Source organism: Peromyscus maniculatus, chromosome 11, assembly GCF_049852395.1.
Source record: "Peromyscus maniculatus bairdii isolate BWxNUB_F1_BW_parent chromosome 11, HU_Pman_BW_mat_3.1, whole genome shotgun sequence".
NCBI lineage: Eukaryota > Metazoa > Chordata > Mammalia > Rodentia > Cricetidae > Peromyscus > Peromyscus maniculatus.
Genome location: NC_134862.1, coordinates 6670933 through 6692523, shown reverse-complemented (window position 1 = coordinate 6692523; position 21591 = coordinate 6670933).

Sequence of the window (21591 nt, the reverse complement as noted above, 5' to 3'; positions counted from 1 at the left end):
CACTTGTGCTATTCTGGCCATATACAGTGCAAATAGCATTCGCTTCTTTTCCCAGCCAGTACAGTGTTTTGGACTGAAGAGAAGCTCCTGTTTTACTCAGTTTCCAATACTGAGTTGAACTAGATGTGCCCCGTTTGTGTAGGAAGCACAGTTCTTTTGTTCTGAGCTAGCTCAATGTATGTGCCCTATAGGAAACACAGTAGAGTCAAAGAATGCTGTTTTCTCTAAAACAGAGTGTTTTTCTTGCATGGCACACTAGGGTTCAATTAAACTTCCTAAACGGAGTTGAATCACGTTGAGATTCAAGTTCTAGCAGCAAGTGTTCATTCAGGCTAAGAACAGCACACTTGTTCTATTCTGGCCATATACAGTGCAAGTAACATTCGCGTCTGTTCCCAGCCAGTACAGTGTATTGGACTGAAGAGAAGCTCCTGTTTTACTCAGTTTCCAATACTGAGTTGAACTAGATATGCCCCGTTTGTGTAGGAAGCACAGTTCTTTTGTTCTGTGCTAGCTCACTGTACGTGCCCTATAGGAAACACAGTAGAGTGAAAGAATGCTGTTTTCTCTAAAACAGAGTGTTTTTCTTGCATGGCACACTAGGGTTCAATTAAACTTCCTAAACGGAGTTGAATCACGTTGAGATTCAAGTTCTAGCAGCAAGTGTTCATTCAGGCTAAGAACAGCACACTTGTGCTATTCTGGCCATATACAGTGCAAATAGCATTCACGTCTGTTCCCAGCCAGTACAGTGTATTGGACTGAAGAGAAGCTCCTGTTTTACTCTGTTTCCAATAATGAGTTGAACTAGATATGCCCCGTTTGTGTAGGAAGCACAGGTCTTTTGTTCTTAGCTAGCTCACTGTACGTGCCCTATAGGAAACACAGTAGAGTGAAAGAATGCTGTTTTATCTAAAACAGAGTGTTTTTCTTGCATGGCACACTAGGGTTTAATTAGAGTTCCTAAACGGAGTTGAATCACGTTTAGATTCAAGTTCTAGCAGCAAGTGTTCATTCAGGCTAAGAACAGCACACTTCTGCTTTTCTGGCCATATACAGTGCAAATAGCATTCGCGTCTGTTCCCAGACAGTACAGTGTTTTGGACTGAAGAGAAGCTCCTGTTTTACTCAGTTTCCAATACTGAGTTGAACTAGATATGCCCTGTTTGTGTAGGAAGCACAGTTCTTTTGTTCTGAGCTAGCTCACTGTATGTGCCCTATAGGAAACACAGTAGAGTCAAAGAATGCTGTTTTCTCTAAAACAGAGTGTTTTTCTTGCATGGCACACTAGGGTTCAATTAAACTTCCTAAACGGAGTTGAATCACGTTGAGATTCAAGTTCTAGCAGCAAGTGTTCATTCAGGCTAAGAACAGCACACTTGTGCTATTCTGGCCATATACAGTGCAAATAGCATTCGCGTCTGTTCCCAGCCAGTACAGTGTATTGGACTGAAGAGAAGCTCCTGTTTTACTCAGTTTCCAATACTGAGTTGAACTAGATATGCCCCGTTTGTGTAGAAAGCACAGTTCTTTTGTTCTGAGCTAGCTCACTGTACATGCCCTATAGGAAACACAGTAGAGTGAAAGAATGCTGTTTTCTCTAAAACAGAGTGTTTTTCTTGCATGGCACACTAGGGTTCAATTAAACTTCCTAAACGGAGTTAAATCACGTTGAGATTCAAGTTCTAGCAGCAAGTGTTCATTCAGGCTAAGAACAGCACACTTGTGCTATTCTGGCCATATACAGTGCAAATAGCATTCGCGTCTGTTCCCAGCCAGTACAGTGTATTGGACTGAAGAGAAGCTCCTGTTTTACTCAGTTTCCAATACTGAGTTGAACTAGATATGCCCCGTTTGTGTAGGAAGCACAGTTCTTTTGTTCTGAGCTAGCTCACTGTACGTGCCCTATAGGAAACACAGTAGAGTGAAAGAATGCTGTTTTCTCTAAAACAGAGTGTTTTTCTTGCATGGCACACTAGGGTTCAATTAAACTTCCTAAACGGAGTTGAATCACCTTGAGATTCAAGTTCTAGCAGCAAGTGTTCATTCAGGCTAAGAACAGCACACTTGTGCTATTCTGGCCATATACAGTGCAAATAACATTCCCGTTTGTTCCCAGCCAGTACAGTGTATTGGACTGAAGAGAAGCTCCTGTTTTACTCAGTTTCCAATACTGAGTTGAACTAGATATGCCCCGTTTGTGTAGGAAGCACAGTTCTTTTGTTCTTAGCTAGCTCACTGTACGTGCCCTATAGGAAACACAGTAGAGTGAAAGAATGCTGTTTTCTCTTAAACGGAGTGTTTTTCTTGCATGGCACACTAGGGTTTTATTAGAGTTCCTAAACGGAGTTGAATCACGTTTAGATTCAAGTTCTAGTAGCAAGTGTTCATTCAGGCTAAGAACAGCACACTTGTGCTATTCTGGCCATATACAGTGCAAATAGCATTCGCGTCTGTTCCCAGACAGTACAGTGTATTGGACTGAAGAGAAGCTCCTGTTTTACTCAGTTTCCAATACTGAGTTGAACTAGATATGCCCCGTTTGTGTAGGAAGCACAGTTCTTTTGTTCTGAGCTAGCTCACTGTACGTGCCCTATAGGAAACACAGTAGAGTGAAAGAATGCTGTTTTCTCTAAAAGGGAGTGTTTTTCTTGCATGGCACACTAGGGTTCAATTAAACTTCCTAAACGGAGTTGAATCACGTTGAGATTCAAATTCTAGCAGTAATTGTTCATTCATGCTAAGAAGAGCACACTTGTGCTATTCTGGCCATATACAGTGCAAATAGCATTCGCGTCTGTTCCCAGCCAGTACAGTGTATTGGACTGAAGAGAAGCTCCTGTTTTACTCTGTTTCCAATAATGAGTTGAACTAGATATGCCTCGTTTGAGTAGGAAGCACAGTTCTTTTGTTCTGAGCTAGCTCACTGTACGTGCCCTATAGGAAACACAGTAGAATGAAAGAATGCTGTTTTCTCTAAAACAGAGTGTTTTTCTTGCATGGCACACTAGGGTTCAATTAAACTTCCTAAACGGAGTTGAATCACGTTGAGATTCAAGTTCTAGCAGCAAGTGTTCATTCAGGCTAAGAACAGCACACTTGTGCTATTCTGGCCATATACAGTGCAAATAGCATTCGCGTCTGTTCCCAGCCAGTACAGTGTTTTGGACTGAAGAGAAGCTCCTGTTTTACTCAGTTTCCAATACTGAGTTGAACTAGATATGCCCCGTTTGTGTAGAAAGCACAGTTCTTTTGTTCTGAGCTAGCTCACTGTACGTGCCCTATAGGAAACACAGTAGAGTGAAAGAATGCTGTTTTCTCTAAAACAGAGTGTTTTTCTTGCATGGCACACTAGGGTTCAATTAAACTTCCTAAATGGAGTTGAATCACGTTGAGATTCAAGTTCTAGCAGCAAGTGTTCATTCAGGCTAAGAACAGCACACTTGTGCTATTCTGGCCATATACAGTGCAAATAGCATTCGCGTCTGTTCCCATCCAGTACAGTGTATTGGACTGAAGAGAAGCTCCTGTTTTACTCAGTTTCCAATACTGAGTTGAACTAGATATGCCCCGTTTGTGTAGGAAGCACAGTTCTTTTGTTCTGAGCTAGCTCACTTACGGGCCCTATAGGAAACACAGTAGAGTGAAAGAATGCTGTTTTCTCTAAAACAGAGTGTTTTTCTTGCATGGCACACTACGGTTCAATTAAACTTCCTAAACGGAGTTGAATCACGTTGAGATTCAAGTTCTAGCAGCAAGTGTTCATTCAGGCTAAGAACAGCACCCTTGTGCTATTCTGGCCATATACAGTGCAAATAGCATTCGCGTCTGTTCCCAGCCAGTACAGTGTATTGGACTGAAGAGAAGCTCCTGTTTTACTCAGTTTCCAATACTGAGTTGAACTAGATATGCCCCGTTTGTGTAGGAAGCACAGTTCTTTTGTTCTGAGCTAGCTCACTTACGGGCCCTATAGGAAACACAGTAGAGTGAAAGAATGCTGTTTTCTCTAAAACAGAGTGTTTTTCTTGCATGGCACACTAGGGTTCAATTAAACTTCCTAAACGGAGTTGAATCACGTTGAGATTCAAGTTCTAGCAGCAAGTGTTCATTCAGGCTAAGAACAGCACACTTGTGCTATTCTGGCTATATACAGTGCAAATAGCATTCGCGTCTGTTCCCAGCCAGTACAGTGTATTGGACTGAAGAGAAGCTCCTGTTTTACTCAGTTTCCAATACTGAGTTGAACTAGATATGCCCCGTTTATGTAGGAAGCACAGTTCTTTTGTTGTGAGCTAGCTCACTGTACGTGCCCTGTAGGAAACACAGTAGAGTGAAAGAATGCTGTTTTCTCTAAAGCAGAGTGTTTTCCTTGCATGGCACACTAGGGTTCAATTAAACTTCCTAAACGGAGTTGAATCACGTTGAGATTCATGTTCTAGCAGCAAGTGTTCATTCAGGCTAAGAACAGCACACTTGTGCTATTCTGGCCATATACAGTGCAAATAGCTTTCGCGTCTGTTCCCAGCCAGTACAGTGTATTGGACTGAAGAGAAGCTCCTGTTTTACTCAGTTTCCAATACTGAGTTGAACTAGATATGCCCCGTTTGTGTAGGAAGCACAGTTCTTTTGTTCTTAGCTAGCTCACTGTACATGCCCTATAGGAAACACAGTAGAGTGAAAGAATGCTGTTTTCTCTAAAACGGAGTGTTTTTCTTGCATGGCACACTAGGGTTTAATTAGAGTTCCTAAACGGAGTTGAATCACGTTTAGATTCAAGTTCTAGCAGCAAGTGTTCATTCAGGCTAAGAACAGCACACTTGTGCTTTTCTGGCCATATACAGTGCAAATAGCATTCGCGTCTGTTCCCAGCCAGTACAGTGTATTGGACTGAAGAGAAGCTCCTGTTTTACTCAGTTTCCAATACTGAGTTGAACTAGATATGCCCCGTTTGTGTAGAAAGCACAGTTCTTTTGTTCTGAGCTAGCTCACTTACAGGCCCTATAGGAAACACAGTCGAGTGAAAGAATGCTGTTTTCTCTAAAACGGAGTGTTTTTCTTGCATGGCACACTAGGGTTCAATTAAACTTCCTAAACGGAGTTGAATCACGTTGAGATTCAAGTTCTAGCAGCAAGTGTTCATTCAGGCTAAGAACAGCACACTTGTGCTTTTCTGGCCATATACAGTGCAAATAGCATTCGCGTCTGTTCCCAACCAGTACAGTGTATTGGACTGAAGAGAAGCTCCTGTTTTACTCAGTTTCCAATACTGAGTTGAACTAGATATGCCCCGTTTCTGTAGGAAGCACAGTTCTTTTGTTCTGAGCTAGCTCAATGTACGTGCCCTATAGGAAACACAGTAGAGTGAAAGAATGCTGTTTTCTCTAAAACAGAGTGTTTTTCTTGCATGGCACACTAGGGTTCAATTAAACTTCATGAACGGAGTTGAATCACGTTGAGATTCATGTTCTAGCAGCAAGTGTTCATTCAGGCTAAGAACAGCACACTTGTGCTATTCTGGCAATATACAGTACAAATAGCATTCGCGTCTGTTGCCAGCCAGTACAGTGTATTGGACTGAAGAGAAGCTCCTGTTTTACTCAGTTTACAATACTGAGTTGAACTAGATATGCCCCGTTTGTGTAGGAAGCACAGTTCTTTTGTTCTGAGCTAGCTCACTGTTCGTGCCCTATAGGTAACACAGTAGAGTGAAAGAATGCTGTTTTGTCTAAAACAGAGTATTTTTCCTGCGTGGCACACTAGGGTTCAATTAAACTATTAAACGGAGTTGAATCACGTTGAGATTCAAGTTCTAGCAGCAAGTGTTCATTCAGGCTAAGAACAGCACACTTGTGCTTTTCTGGCCATATACAGTGCAAATAGCATTCGCGTCTGCTCCCAGCCAGTACAGTGTATTGGACTGAAGAGAAGCTCCTGTTTTACTCAGTTTCCAATACTGAGTTGAACTAGATATGCCCCGTTTGTGTAGTAAGCACAGTTCTTTTGTTCTGAGCTAGCTCACTGTACGTGCCCTATAGGAAGCACAGTAGAGAGAAAGAATGCTGTTTTCTCTAAAACAGAGTGTTTTTCTTGCATGGCACACTAGGGTTCAATTAAACTTCCTAAACGGAGTTGAATCACGTTGAGATTCAAGTTCTAGCAGCAAGTGTTCATTCAGGCTAAGAACAGCACACTTGTGCTATTCTGGCCATATACAGTGCAAATAGCATTCGCATTTGTTCCCAGCCCGTACAGAGTATTGGACTGAAGAGAAGCTCCTGTTTTACTCAGTTTCCAATACTGAGTTGAACTAGATATGCCTCGTTTGTGTAGGAAGCACAGTTCTTTTGTTCTGAGCTAGCTCACTGTACGTGCCCTATAGGAAACACAGTAGAGTGAAAGAATGCTGTTTTCTCTAAAACAGAGTGTTTTTCTTGCATGGCACACTAGGGTTTAATTAAATTTCCTAAACGGAGTTGAATCACGTTGAGATTCAAGTTCTAGCAGCAAGTGTTCATTCAGGCTAAGAACAGCACACTTGTGCTTTTCTGGCCATATACAGTGCAAATAGCATTCGCGTCTGTTCCCAGACAGTACAGTGTATTGGACTGAAGAGAAGCTCCTGTTTTACTCAGTTTCCAATACTGAGTTGAACTAGATATGCCCCGTTTGTGTAGGAAGCACAGTTCTTTTGTTCTGAGCTAGCTCACTGTACGTGCCCAATAGGAAACACAGTAGAGTGAAAGAATGCTGTTTTCTCTAAAACAGAGTGTTTTTCTTGCATGGCACACTAGGGTTTAATTAAAGTTCCTAAACGGAGTTGAATCACGTTGAGATTCAAGTTCTAGCAGCAAGTGTTCATTCAGGCTAAGAACAGCACACTTGTGCTTTTCTGGCCATATACAGTGCAAATAGCATTCGTGTCTGTTCCCAGACAGTACAATGTATTGGACTGAAGAGAAGCTCCTGTTTTACTCAGTTTCCAATACTGAGTTGAACGAGATATGCCCCGTTTGTGTAGAAAGCACAGTTCTTTTGTTCTGAGCTAGCTCACTTACGGGCCCTATAGGAAACACAGTAGAGTGAAAGAATGCTGTTTTCTCTAAAACAGAGTGTTTTTCTTGCTTGGCACACTAGGGTTCAATTAAATTTCCTAAACGGAGTTGAATCACCTTGAGATTCAAGTTCTTGCAGCAAGTGTTCATTCAGGCTAAGAACAGAACACTTGTGCTATTCTGGCCATATACAGTGCAAATAGCATTCGTGTCTGTTCCCAGCCAGTACAGTGTATTGGACTGAAGAGAAGCTCCTGTTTTACTCAGTTTCCAAAACTGAGTTGAACTAGATATGCCCCGTTTGTGTAGGAAGCACAGTTCTTTTGTTCTGAGCTAGCTCACTGTACGTGCCCTATAGGAAACACAGTGGAGTGAAAGAATGCTGTTTTCTCTAAAACAGAGTGTTTTTCTTGCATGGCACACTAGGGTGCAATTAAACTTCCTAAACGGAGTTGAATCACGTTGAGATTCAAGTTATAGCAGCAAGTGTTCATTCAGGCTAAGAACAGCACACTTGTGCTATTCTGGCCATATACAGTACAAATAGCATTCGCGTCTGTTCCCAGCCAGTACAGTGTATTGGACTGAAGAGAAGCTCCTGTTTTACTCAGTTTACAATACTGAGTTGAACTAGATATGCCCCGTTTGTGTAGAAAGCACAGTTCTTTTGTTCTGAGGTAGCTCACTTACGGGCCCTATAGGAAACACAGTAGAGTGAAAGAATGCTGTTTTCTCTAAAACAGAGTGTTTTTCTTGCATGGCACACTAGGGTTCAATTAAACTTCCTAAACGGAGTTGAATCACGTTGAGATTCAAGTTCTAGCAGCAAGTGTTCATTCAGGCTAAGAACAGCACACTTGTGCTTTTCTGGCCATATACAGTGCAAATAGCATTCGCGTCTGTTCCCAGACAGTACAGTGTATTGGACTGAAGAGAAGCTCCTGTTTTACTCAGTTTCCAATCCTGAGTTGAACTAGATATGCCCCGTTTGTGTAGAAAGCACAGTTCTTTTGTTCTGAGCTTGCTCACTTACGGGCCCTATAGGAAACACAGTAGAGTGAAAGAATGCTGTTTTCTCTAAAACAGAGTGTTTTTCTTGCATGGCACACTAGGGTTCAATTAAACTTCCTAAATGGAGTTGAATCACGTTGAGATTCAAGTTATAGCAGCAAGTGTTCATTCAGGCTAAGAACAGCACACTTGTGCTTTTCTGGCCATATACAGTGCAAATAGCATTCGCGTCTGTTCCCAGCCATTACAGTGTATTGGACTGAAGAGAAGCTCCTGTTTTACTCAGTTTCCAATACTGAGTTGAACTAGATATGCCCCGTTTGTGTAGGAAGCACAGTTCTTTTGTTCTGAGCTAGCTCACTTACGGGCCCTGTAGGAAACACAGTAGAGGGAAAGAATGCTGTTTTCTCTAAAACAGAGTGTTTTTCTTGCATGACACACTAGGGTTCAATTTAACTTCCTAAACGGAGTTGAATCACGTTGAGATTCAAGTTCTAGCAGCAAGTGTTCATTCAGGCTAAGAACAGCACACTTGTGCTATTCTGGCAATATACAGTGCAAATAGCATTCGCGTCTGTTCCCAGGCAGTACAGTGTATTGGACTGAAGAGAAGCTCCTATTTTACTCAGTTTCCAATACTGAGTTGAACTAGATATGCCCCGTTTGTGTCGGAAGCACAGTTCTTTTGTTCTGAGCTAGCTCACTGTACGTGCACTATAGGAAACACAGTAGAGTGAAAGAATGCTGTTTTCGATAAAACAGAGTGTTTTTCTTGCATGGCACCCTAGGTTTCAATTAAAGGTCCTAAACTGAGTTGAATCACGTTGAGATTCAAGTTCTAGCAGCAAGTGTTCATTCAGGCTAAGCACAGCACACTTGTGCTTTCTGGCCATATACAATGCAAATAGCATTCGCGTCTGTTCCCAGCCAGTACAGTGTATTGGACTGAAGAGAAGCTCCTGTTTTACTCAGTTTCCAATACTGAGTTGAACTAGATATGCCCCGTTTGTGTCGGAAGCACAGTTCTTTTGTTCTGAGCTAGCTCACTGTATGTTCCCTATAGGAAACACAGTAGAGTGAAAGAATGCTGTTTTCTCTAAAACAGAGTGTTTTTCTTGCATGGCACACTAGGATTCAATTAAACTTCCTAAACGGAGTTGAATCACGTTGAGTTTCAAGTTCTAGCAGCAAGTGTTCATTCAGGATAAGAACAGAACACTTGTGCTATTCTGGCCATATACAGTGCAAATAGCAATCGCGTCTGTTCCCAGTCAGTACAGTGTATTGGACTGAAGAGAAGATCCTGTTTTACTCAGTTTCCAATACTGAGTTGACCTAGATATGCCCCGTTTGTGTAGGAAGCACAGTTCTTTTGTTCTGAGCTAGCTCACTGTATGTGCCCTATAGGAAACACAGTAGAGTGAAAGAATGCTGTTTTCTCTAAAACAGAGTGTTTTTCTTGCATGGCACACTAGGGTTCAATTAAACTTCCTAAACGGAGTTGATTCACGTTGACATTCAAGTTCTAGCAGCAAGTGTTCATTCAGGCTAAGAACAGCACACTTGTGCTTTTCTGGCCATATTCAGTGCAAATAGCATTCGCGTCTGTTCCCAGCCAGTACAGTGTATTGGACTGAAGACAAGCTCCTGTTTTACTCAGTTTCCAATACCGAGTTGAACTAGATATGCCCCGTTTGTGTAGGAAGCACAGTTCTTTTGTTCTGAAGTAGCTCAATGTACGTGCCTAAAGTTAACACAGCAGAGTGAAAGAATGCTGTTTTCTCTAAAACAGAGTGTTTTTCTTGCATGGCACACTAGGGTTCAATTAAACTTCCTAAACGGAGTTGAATCACGTTGAGATTCAAGTTCTAGCAGCAAGTGTTCATTCAGGCTAAGAACAGCACACTTGTGCTTTTCTGGCCATATTCAGTGCAAATAGCATTCGCGTCTGTTCCCAGCCAGTACAGTGTATTGGACTGAAGACAAGCTCCTGTTTTACTCAGTTTCCAATACTGAGTTGAACTAGATATGCCCCGTTTGTGTAGGAAGCACAGTTCTTTTGTTCTAAGCTAGCTCACTTATGGGCCCTATAGGAAACACAGTACAGGGAAAGAATGCTGTTTTCTCTAAAACAGAGTGTTTTTCATGCATGGCACACTAGGGTTCAATTAGACTTCCTAAACGGAGTTGAAACACGTCATATTCAAGTTATAGCAGCAAGTGTTCATTCAGGCTAAGAACAGCACACTTGTGCTATTCTGGCCGAATACAGTGCAAATAGCATTAGCGTCTGTTCCAAGCCAGTTCAGTGTATTGGACTGATGAGAAGCTCCTGTTTTACTCAGTTTCCAATACTGAGTTGAACTGGATATGCCCCGTTTGTGTAGGAAGCACAGTTCTTTTGTTCTGAGCTAGCTCACTGTACGTGCCCTATAGGAAACACAGTAGAGTGAAAGAATGCTGTTTTCTCTAAAACAGAGTGTTTTTCTTGCATGGCACACTAGGGTTCAATTAAACTTCCTAAACCGAGTTGAATCACGTTGAGATTCAAGTTCTAGCAGCAAGTGTTCATTGATGCTAAGAACAGCACACTTGTGCTTTTCTGGCCATATACAGTGCAAATAGCATTCGCGTCTGTTCCCAGCCAGTACAGTGTATTGGACTGAAGAGAAGCTCCTGTTTTACTCAGTTTCTAATACTGAGTTGAACTAGATATGCCCCGTTTGTGTTGGAAGCACAGTTCTTTTGTTCTGAGCTAGCTCACTTACGGGCCCTATAGCAAACACAGTAGAGGGAAAGAATGCTGTTTTCTCTAAAACAGAGTGTTTTTCTTGCATGGCACACTAGGGTTCAATTAAACTTCGTAAACGGAGTTGAAACACGTTGAGTTTCAAGTTCTAGCAGCAAGTGTTCATTCAGGCTAAGAACAGCACACATGTGCTATTCTGGCCATATACAGTGCAAATTGCATCCGCGCCTCTTCCCAGCCAGTACAGTTTATTGGACTGAAGAGAAGCTCCTGTTTTACTCAGTTTCCAATACTGAGTTGAACTAGATATGCCCCGTTTGTGTAGGAAGCACAGTTCTTTTGTTCTGAAGTAGCTCACTGTACGTGCCCTATAGTTAACACAGCAGAATGAAAGAATGCTCTTTTCTCTAAAACAGAGTGTTTTTCTTGCATGGCACACTAGGGTTCAATTAAACTTCCTAAACGGAGTGGAATCACGTTGAGATTCAAGTTCTAGCAGCAAGTGTTCATTCAGGCTAAGAACAGCACACTTGTGCTTTTCTGGCCATATACAGTGCAAATAGCATTCGCGTCTGTTCCCAGACAGTACAGTGTATTGGACTGAAGAGAAGCTCCTGTTTTACTCAGTTTCCAATACTGAGTTGTACTAGATATGCCCCGTTTGTGTAGGAAGCACAATTCTTTTGTTCTGAGCTAGCTCACTGAACGTGCCCTATAGGAAACACAGTAGAGTGAAAGAATGCTGTTTTCTCTAAAACAGAGTGTTTTTCTTGCATGGCACACTAGGGTTCAATTAAACTTCCTAAACGGAGTGGAATCACGTTGAGATTCAAGTTCTAGCAGCAAGTGTTCATTTAGGCTAAGAACAGCACACTTGTAATTTTCTGGCCATATACAGTGCAAATAGCATTCGCGTCTGTTCCCAGACAGTACAGTGTATTGGACTGAAGAAAAGCTCCTGTTTTACTCAGTTTCCAATACTGAGTTGAACTAGATATGCCCCGTTTGTGTAGGAAGCACAGTTCTTTTGTTCTGAGCTAGCTCACTTACGGGCCCTATAGGAAACACAGTAGAGTGAAAGAATGCTGTTTTCTCTAAAACAGAGTGTTTTTCTTGCATGGCACACTAGGGTTCAATTAAACTTCATAAACGGAGTTGAATCACGTTGAGATTTAAGTTCTAGCAGCAAATGTTCATTCAGGCTAAGAACAGCACACTTGTGCTATTCTGGCCATATACAGTGCAAATAGCATTCGCGTCTGTTCCCAGCCAGTACAGTGTATTGGACTGAAGAGAAGCTCCTGTTTTACTCAGTTTCCAATACTTAGTTGTACTAGATATTCCCCGTTTGTGTAGGAAGCACAGTTCTTTTGTTCTGAGCTAGCTCACTGTATGTGCCCTATAGGAAACACAGTAGAGTGAAAGAATGCTGTTTTCTCTAAAACAGAGTGTTTTTCTTGCATGGCACACTAGGGTTCAATTAAACTTCCTAAACGGAGTTGAAACACGTTGAGATTCAAGTTCTAGCAGCAAGTGTTCATTCAGGCTAAGAACAGCACACTTGTGGTATTCTGGCCATATACAGTGCAAATAGCCTTCGCGTCTGTTCCCAGCCAGTACAGTGTATTGGACTGATGAGAAGCTCCTGTTTTACTCAGTTTCCAATACTGAGTTGAACTAGATATGCCCCGTTTGTGTAGGAAGCACAGTTATTTTGTTCTGAGCTAGCTCACTTACGGGCCCTATAGGAAACACAGTAGAGTGAAAGAATGCTGTTTTCTCTAAAACAGAGTGTTTTTCTTGCATGGCACACTAGGGTTCAATTAAACTTCCTAAACGGAGTTGAATCACCTGAGATTCAAGTTCTAGCAGCAAGTGTTCATTCAGGCTAAGAACAGCACACTTGTGATTTTCTGGCCATATACAGTGCAAATAGCATTCGCGTCTGTTCCCAGCCAGTACAGAGTATTGGACTGAAGAGAAGCTCCTGTTTTACTCAGTTTCCAATACTGAGTTGAACTAGATATGCCCCGTTTGTGTAGGAAGCACAGTTCTTTTGTTCTGAGCTAGCTCACTTACGGGCCCGATAGGAAACACAGTAGAGTGAAAGAATGCTGTTTTCTCTACAACAGAGTGTTTTTCATGCATGCAACAATAGGGTTCAATTAAACTTCCTAAACGGAGTTGAATCACGTTGAGATTCAAGTTGTAGCAGCAAGTGTTCATTCAGGTTAAGAACAGCACACATGTGCTATTCTGGCCATATACAGTGCAAATAGCATCCGCATCTGTTCCCAGCCAGTACAGTGTATTGCACTGAAGAGAAGCTCCTGTTTTACTCAGTTTCCAATACTGAGTTGAACTAGATATGCCCCGTTTGTGTAGGAAGCACAGTTCTTTTGTTCTGAGCTAGCTCACTGTACGTGCCCTATAGGAAACACAGTAGAGTGAAAGAATGCTGTTTTCTCTAAAACAGAGTGTTTTTCTTGCATGGCACACTAGGGTTCAATTAAACTTCCTAAACGGAGTTGAAACACGTTGAGATTCAAGTTCTAGCAGCAAGTGTTCATTCAGGCTAAGAACAGCACACTTGTGGTATTCTGGCCATATAGAGTGCAAATAGCATTCGCGTCTGTTCCCAGCCAGTACAGTGTATTGGACTGATGAGAAGCTCCTGTTTTACTCAGTTTCCAATACTGAGTTGAACTAGATAAGCCCCGTTTGTGTAGGAAGCACAGTTGTTTTGTTCTGAGCTAGCTCACTGTACGTGCCCTATAGGAAACACAGTAGAGTGAAAGAATGCTGTTTTCTCTAAAACAGAGTGTTTTTCTTGCATGGCACACTAGGGTTCAATTAAACTTCCTAAACGGAGTTGAATCACCTGAGATTCAAGTTCTAGCAGCAAGTGTTCATTCAGGCTAAGGACAGCACACTTGTGATTTTCTGGCCATATACAGTGCAAATAGCATTCGCGTCTGTTCCCAGCCAGTACAGAGTATTGGACTGAAGAGAAGCTCCTGTTTTACTCAGTTTCCAATACTGAGTTGAACTAGATATGCCCCGTTTGTGTAGGAAGCACAGTTCTTTTGTTCTGAGCTAGCTCACTTACGGGCCCTATAGGAAACACAGTAGAGTGAAAGAATGCTGTTTTCTCTACAACAGAGTGTTTTTCATGCATGGAACACTAGGGTTCAATTAAACTTCCTAAACGGAGTTGAATCACGTTGAGATTCAAGTTGTAGCAGCAAGTGTTCATTCAGGTTAAGAACAGCACACATGTGCTATTCTGGCCATATACAGTGCAAATAGCATTCGCGTCTGTTCCCAGCCAGTACAGTGTATTGCACTGAAGAGAAGCTCCTGTTTTACTCAGTTTCCAATACTGAGTTGAACTAGATATGCCCCGTTTGTGTAGGAAGCACAGTTCTTTTGTTCTGAAGTAGCTCACTGTACGTGCCCTATAGTTAACACAGCAGAGTGAAAGAATGCTGTTTTCTCTAAAACAGAGTGTTTTTCTTGCATGGCACACTAGGGTTCAATTAAACTTCCTAAACGCAGTGGAATCACGTTGAGATTCAAGTTCTAGCAGCAAGTGTTCATTCAGGCTAAGAACAGCACACTTGTGCTATTCTGGCCATATACAGTGCAAATAGCATTCGCGTCTGTTCCCAGCCAGTACAGTGTATTGGACTGAAGAGAAGCTCCTGTTTTACTCAGTTTCCAATACTGAGTTGTACTAGATATGCCCCGTTTGTGTAGGAAGCACAGTTCCTTTGTTCTGAGCTAGCTCACTTATGGGCCCTATAGGAAACACAATAGAGGGAAAGAATTCTGTTTTATCTAAAACAGAGTGTTTTTCTTGCATGGCACACTAGTGTTCAATTAAACTTCCTAAATGGAGTTGAAACACGTTGAGATTCAAGTTCTAGCAGCAAGTGTTCATTCAGGCTAAGAACAGCACACTTGTGCTATTCTGGCCATATACAGTGCAAATAGCATTCGCGTCTGTTCCCAGCCAGTACAGTGTATTGGACTGATGAGAAGCTCCTGTTTTACTCAATTTCCAATACTGAGTTGAACTGGATATGCCCCGTTTGTGTAGGAAGCACAGTTCTTTTGTTCTGAGCTAGCTCACTGTACGTGCCCTATAGGAAAAACAGTAGAGTGAAAGAATGCTGTTTTCTCTAAAACAGAGTATTTTTCTTGCATGGCACACTAGGGTTCAATTAAACTTCCTAAACGGAGTTGAATCACGTTGAGATTCAAGTTCTAGCAGCAAGTGTTCATTCAGGCTAAGAACAGCACACTTGTGATTTTCTGGCCATATACAGTGCAAATAGCATTCGCATCTGTTCCCAGACAGTACAGTGTATTGGACTGAAGAGAAGCTCCTGTTTTACTCAGTTTCCAATACTGAGTTGAACTAGATATGCCCCGTTTGTGTAGGAAGCACAGTTCTTTTGTTCTGAGCTAGCTCACTTATGGGCCCTATAGGAAACACAGTAGAGGGAAAGAATTCTGTTTTCTCTAAAACAGAGTGTTTTTCTTGCATGGCACACTAGGGTTCAATTAAAATTCCTAAATGGAGTTGAAACACGTTGAGAATCAAGTTCTAGCAGCAAGTGTTCATTCAGGCTAAGAACAGCACACTTGTGCTTTTCTGGCCATATACAGTGCAAATAGCATTCGCGTCTGTTCCCAGACAGTACAGTGTATTGGACTGAAGAGAAGCTCCTGTTTTACTCAGTTTCCAATACTGAGTTGAACTAGATATGCCCCGTTTGTGTAGGAAGCACAGTTCTTTTGTTCTGAGCTAGCTCATTGAACGTGCCCTATAGGAAACACAGTAGATTGAAAGAATGCTCTTTTCTCTAAAACAGAGTGTTTTTCTTGCATGGCACACTAGGGTTCAATTAAACTTCCTAAACGGAGTTGAATCACGTTGAGATTCAAGTTCTAGCAGCAAGTGTTCACTCAGGCTAAGAACAGCACACTTGTGCTTTTCTGGCCATATACAGTGCAAATAGCATTCTCGTCTGTTCCCAGCCAGTACAGTGTATTGGACTGAAGAGAAGCTCCTGTTTTACTCAGTTTCCAATACTGAGTTGAACTAGATATGCCCCGTTTGTGTCGGAAGCACAGTTCTTTTGTTCTGAGCTAGCTCACTGTACGTGCCCTATAGGAAACACAGTAGAGTGAAAGAATGCTGTTTTCGATAAAACAGAGTGTTTTTCTTGCATGGCACCCTAGGTTTCAATTAAAGGTCCTAAACTGAGTTGAATCACGTTGAGATTCAAGTTCTAGCAGCAGGTGTTCATTCAGGCTAAGCACAGCACACTTGTGCTTTCTGGCCATATACAGTGCAAATAGCATTCGCGTCTGTTCCCAGCCAGTACAGTGTATTGGACTGAAGAGAAGCTCCTGTTTTACTCAGTTTCCAATACTGAGTTGAACTAGATATGCCCCGTTTGTGTCGGAAGCACAGTTCTTTTGTTCTGAGCTAGCTCACTGTATGTTCCCTATAGGAAACACAGTAGAGTGAAAGAATGCTGTTTTCTCTAAAACAGAGTGTTTTTCTTGCATGGCACACTAGGGTTTAATTAAAGTTCCTAAACGGAGTTGAATCACGTTGAGATTCAAGTTCTAGCAGCAAGTGTTCATTCAGGCTAAGAACAGCACACTTGTGCTTTTCTGGCCATATACAGTGCAAATAGCATTCGTGTCTGTTCCCAGACAGTACAATGTATTGGACTGAAGAGAAGCTCCTGTTTTACTCAGTTTCCAAAACTGAGTTGAACTAGGTATGCCCCGTTTGTGTAGGAAGCACAGTTCTTTTGTTCTGAGCTAGCTCACTGTACGTGCCCTATAGGAAACACAGTGGAGTGAAAGAATGCTGTTTTCTCTAAAACAGAGTGTTTTTCTTGCATGGCACACTAGGGTGCAATTAAACTTCCTAAACGGAGTTGAATCACGTTGAGATTCAAGTTATAGCAGCAAGTGTTCATTCAGGCTAAGAACAGCACACTTGTGCTATTCTGGCCATATACAGTACAAATAGCATTCGCGTCTGTTCCCAGCCAGTACAGTGTATTGGACTGAAGAGAAGCTCCTGTTTTACTCAGTTTACAATACTGAGTTGAACTAGATATGCCCCGTTTGTGTAGAAACCACAGTTCTTTTGTTCTGAGGTAGCTCACTTACGGGCCCTATAGGAAACACAGTAGAGTGAAAGAATGCTGTTTTCTCTAAAACAGAGTGTTTTTCTTGCATGGCACACTAGGGTTCAATTAAACTTCCTAAACGGAGTTGAATCACGTTGAGATTCAAGTTCTAGCAGCAAGTGTTCATTCAGGCTAAGAACAGCACACTTGTGCTTTTCTGGCCATATACAGTGCAAATAGCATTCGCGTCTGTTCCCAGCCAGTACAGTGTATTGGACTGAAGAGAAGCTCCTGTTTTACTCAGTTTCCAATCCTGAGTTGAACTAGATATGCCCCGTTTGTGTAGAAAGCACAGTTCTTTTGTTCTGAGCTTGCTCACTTACGGGCCCTATAGGAAACACAGTAGAGTGAAAGAATGCTGTTTTCTCTAAAACAGAGTGTTTTTCTTGCATGGCACACTAGGGTTCAATTAAACTTCCTAAATGGAGTTGAATCACGTTGAGATTCAAGTTATAGCAGCAAGTGTTCATTCAGGCTAAGAACAGCACACTTGTGCTTTTCTGGCCATATACAGTGCAAATAGCATTCGCGTCTGTTCCCAGCCATTACAGTGTATTGGACTGAAGAGAAGCTCCTGTTTTACTCAGTTTCCAATACTGAGTTGAACTAGATATGCCCCGTTTGTGTAGGAAGCACAGTTCTTTTGTTCTGAGCTAGCTCACTTACGGGCCCTGTAGGAAACACAGTAGAGGGAAAGAATGCTGTTTTCTCTAAAACAGAGTGTTTTTCTTGCATGACACACTAGGGTTCAATTTAACTTCCTAAACGGAGTTGAATCACGTTGAGATTCAAGTTCTAGCAGCAAGTGTTCATTCAGGCTAAGAACAGCACACTTGTGCTATTCTGGCAATATACAGTGCAAATAGCATTCGCGTCTGTTCCCAGGCAGTACAGTGTATTGGACTGAAGAGAAGCTCCTATTTTACTCAGTTTCCAATACTGAGTTGAACTAGATATGCCCCGTTTGTGTCGGAAGCACAGTTCTTTTGTTCTGAGCTAGCTCACTGTACGTGCACTATAGGAAACACAGTAGAGTGAAAGAATGCTGTTTTCGATAAAACAGAGTGTTTTTCTTGCATGGCACCCTAGGTTTCAATTAAAGGTCCTAAACTGAGTTGAATCACGTTGAGATTCAAGTTCTAGCAGCAAGTGTTCATTCAGGCTAAGCACAGCACACTTGTGCTTTCTGGCCATATACAATGCAAATAGCATTCGCGTCTGTTCCCAGCCAGTACAGTGTATTGGACTGAAGAGAAGCTCCTGTTTTACTCAGTTTCCAATACTGAGTTGAACTAGATATGCCCCGTTTGTGTCGGAAGCACAGTTCTTTTGTTCTGAGCTAGCTCACTGTATGTTCCCTATAGGAAACACAGTAGAGTGAAAGAATGCTGTTTTCTCTAAAACAGAGTGTTTTTCTTGCATGGCACACTAGGATTCAATTAAACTTCCTAAACGGAGTTGAATCACGTTGAGTTTCAAGTTCTAGCAGCAAGTGTTCATTCAGGATAAGAACAGAACACTTGTGCTATTCTGGCCATATACAGTGCAAATAGCAATCGCGTCTGTTCCCAGTCAGTACAGTGTATTGGACTGAAGAGAAGATCCTGTTTTACTCAGTTTCCAATACTGAGTTGACCTAGATATGCCCCGTTTGTGTAGGAAGCACAGTTCTTTTGTTCTGAGCTAGCTCACTGTATGTGCCCTATAGGAAACACAGTAGAGTGAAAGAATGCTGTTTTCTCTAAAACAGAGTGTTTTTCTTGCATGGCACACTAGGGTTCAATTAAACTTCCTAAACGGAGTTGAATCACGTTGAGATTCAAGTTCTAGCAACAAGTGTTCATTCAGGCTAAGAACAGCACACTTGTGCTTTTCTGGCCATATACAGTGCAAATAGCATTCGCGTCTGTTCCCAGCCACTACAGTGTATTGGTCTGAAGAGAAGCTCCTGTTTTACTCAGTTTCCAATAATGAGTTGAACTAGATATGCCCCGCTTGTGTAGGAAGCACAGTTCTTTTGTTCTGAAGTAGCTCACTGTACGTGCCCTATAGTTAAAACAGCAGAGGGAAAGAATGCTGTTTTCTCTAAAACAGAGTGTTTTTCTTGCATGGCACACTAGGGTTCAATTAAACTTCCTAAACGGATTTGAATCACGTTGAGATTCAAGTTCTAGTAGCAAGTGTTCATTGGGCTAAGAACAGCACACTTGTGCTTTTCTGGCCATATACAGTGCAAATAGCATTCGCGTCTGTTCCCAGGCAGTACAGTGTATTGGACTGAAGAGCTCCTGTTTTACTCATTTTCCAATACTGAGTCGAACTAGATATGTCCCGTTTGTGTAGGAAGCACAGTTCTTTTATTCTGAGCTACCTCACTTACGGGCCCTATAGGAAACACAGTAGAGTGCAAGAATGCTGTTTTCTCTAAAACAGAGTGTTTTTCTTGCATGGCACACTAGGGTTCAATTATACTTCCTAAACGGAGTTGATTCACGTTGACATTCAAGTTCTAGCAGCAAGTGTTCATTCAGGCTAAGCACAGCACACTTGTGCTATTCTGGCCATATACAGTGCAAATAGTATTCTTGTCTGTTCCCAGCCAGTACAGTGTATTGGACTGAAGAGAAGCTCCTGTTTTACTCAGTTTCCAATACTGAGTTGAGCTAGATATGCCCCGTTTGTGTACGAAGCACAGTTCTTTTGTTCTGAGCTAGCTCACTGTACGTGCCGTATAGGAAACACAGTAGAGTGCAAGAATGCTGTTTTCTCTAAAACAGAGTGTTTTTCTTGCATGGCACACTAGGGTTCAATTAAACTTCCTAAACGGAGTTGATTCACGTTGACATTCAAGTTCTAGCAGCAAGTGTTCATTCAGGCTAAGAACAGCACACTTGTGCTTTTCTGGCCATATTCAGTGCAAATAGCATTCGCGTCTGTTCCCAGCCAGTACAGTGTATTGGACTGAAGACAAGCTCCTGTTTTACTCAGTTTCCAATACTGAGTTGAACTAGATATGCCCCGTTTGTGTAGGAAGCACAGTTCTTTTGTTCTGAAGTAGCTCAATGTACGTGCCTAAAGTTAACACAGCAGAGTGAAAGAATGCTGTTTTCTCTAAAACAGAGTGTTTTTCTTGCATGGCACACTAGGGTTCAATTAAACTTCCTAAACGGAGTTGAATCACGTTGAGATTCAAGTTCTAGCAGCAAGTGTTCATTCAGGCTAAGAACAGCACACTTGTGCTTTTCTGGCCATATTCAGTGCAAATAGCATTCGCGTCTGTTCCCAGCCAGTACAGTGTATTGGACTGAAGACAAGCTCCTGTTTTACTCAGTTTCCAATACTGAGTTGAACTAGATATGCCCCGTTTGTGTAGGAAGCACAGTTCTTTTGTTCTAAGCTAGCTCACTTATGGGCCCTATAGGAAACACAGTACAGGGAAAGAATGCTGTTTTCTCTAAAACAGAGTGTTTTTCATGCATGGCACACTAGGGTTCAATTAGACTTCCTAAACGGAGTTGAATCACGTTGAGATTCAAGTTGTAGCAGCAAGTGTTCATTCAGGTTAAGAACAGCACACATGTGCTATTCTGGCCATATACAGTGCAAATAGCATTCGCGTCTGTTCCCAGCCAGTACAGTGTATTGCACTGAAGAGAAGCTCCTGTTTTACTCAGTTTCCAATACTGAGTTGAACTAGATATGCCCCGTTTGTGTAGGAAGCACAGTTCTTTTGTTCTGAAGTAGCTCACTGTACGTGCCCTATAGTTAACACAGCAGAGTGAAAGAATGCTGTTTTCTCTAAAACAGAGTGTTTTTCTTGCATGGCACACTAGGGTTCAATTAAACTTCCTAAACGCAGTGGAATCACGTTGAGATTCAAGTTCTAGCAGCAAGTGTTCATTCAGGCTAAGAACAGCACACTTGTGCTATTCTGGCCATATACAGTGCAAATAGCATTCGCGTCTGTTCCCAGCCAGTACAGTGTATTGGACTGAAGAGAAGCTCCTGTTTTACTCAGTTTCCAATACTGAGTTGTACTAGATATGCCCCGTTTGTGTAGGAAGCACAGTTCCTTTGTTCTGAGCTAGCTCACTTATGGGCCCTATAGGAAACACAATAGAGGGAAAGAATTCTGTTTTATCTAAAACAGAGTGTTTTTCTTGCATGGCACACTAGTGTTCAATTAAACTTCCTAAACGGAGTTGAAACACGTTGAGATTCAAGTTCTAGTAGCAAGTGTTCATTCAGGCTAAGAACAGCACACTTGTGCTATTCTGGCCATATACAGTGCAAATAGCATTCGCGTCTGTTCCCAGCCAGTACAGTGTATTGGACTGATGAGAAGCTCCTGTTTTACTCAATTTCCAATACTGAGTTGAACTGGATATGCCCCGTTTGTGTAGGAAGCACAGTTCTTTTGTTCTGAGCTAGCTCACTGTACGTGCCCTATAGGAAAAACAGTAGAGTGAAAGAATGCTGTTTTCTCTAAAACAGAGTATTTTTCTTGCATGGCACACTAGGGTTCAATTAAACTTCCTAAACGGAGTTGAATCACGTT